The sequence below is a fragment of the Mandrillus leucophaeus genome, unplaced genomic scaffold, assembly GCF_000951045.1.
Source record: "Mandrillus leucophaeus isolate KB7577 unplaced genomic scaffold, Mleu.le_1.0 Scaffold63, whole genome shotgun sequence".
Taxonomy (NCBI): domain Eukaryota; kingdom Metazoa; phylum Chordata; class Mammalia; order Primates; family Cercopithecidae; genus Mandrillus; species Mandrillus leucophaeus.
The window spans coordinates 774669-775373 of NW_012106808.1; the positions used below are offsets into that span (position 1 = coordinate 774669).

A 705-nucleotide genomic window follows, 5' to 3' on the forward strand; every position below is an offset into this window, starting at 1 on the left:
GATATTTCCTTTGGCCCTATAGTCTTCAAAGGGATCTGAAATATCTCTTCTCAGATTCCACAGAACTAAGGCTAGCAAAGAGATCCACGAAATACAGATGTAACTCTGTGAGTGGAATTCACATATCACAGAGCAGTTTCTCTGAAAGCTTCTTTCTACATTTCGTCTGAGGATATTTCCTTTTTCACCATAGCCGTCTATGGGCTTCCAAATATCACTTTACCAATTCCGTAAGAACTGTCTTAGCAAAAGGCTTCTTGAGGAGAAAGCTGTAACTCCGTGAGATGATTTCACAGTACACAAAGAAATTTCTGTGAAAGCTTCTTTCTCTTTGTTATCGGAGGATATTTCCTTTGGCCCTATAATCTTCAAAGGGATCCGATATAACTGTTCTCAGATACCACAGAAATAAGGCTAGCAAAGAGATCCACGAAATACAGATGTAACTCTGGGAGATGAATTAACAGCACACTAAGCAGTATCTAAGAAAGCTTCTTTCCAGATTTCATGTGAGAATATTTCCTTTTTCACTTGGCCTTCTATGGGCTTTCAAATATCATTTTGCCAATTCCACAAGAATTGTTTTAGCGAAAGGCTTCTTGTGGGGAATGCTGTAACACTGTGAGATGATTTCACAGAACACTTAGAAGTTTCTCAGAAAGCTTCTTTCTCTTTGTTTTCGGAGGATATTTCCTTTGGCCCTAT

General features: G+C 38.7%; 1 pseudogene; it reads right to left on the bottom strand.

The window, feature by feature from the left end:
• The window catches only part of LOC105554147, a 13838-nt pseudogene that overhangs the window by 10781 nt on the left and 2352 nt on the right, over nt 1–705 (bottom strand).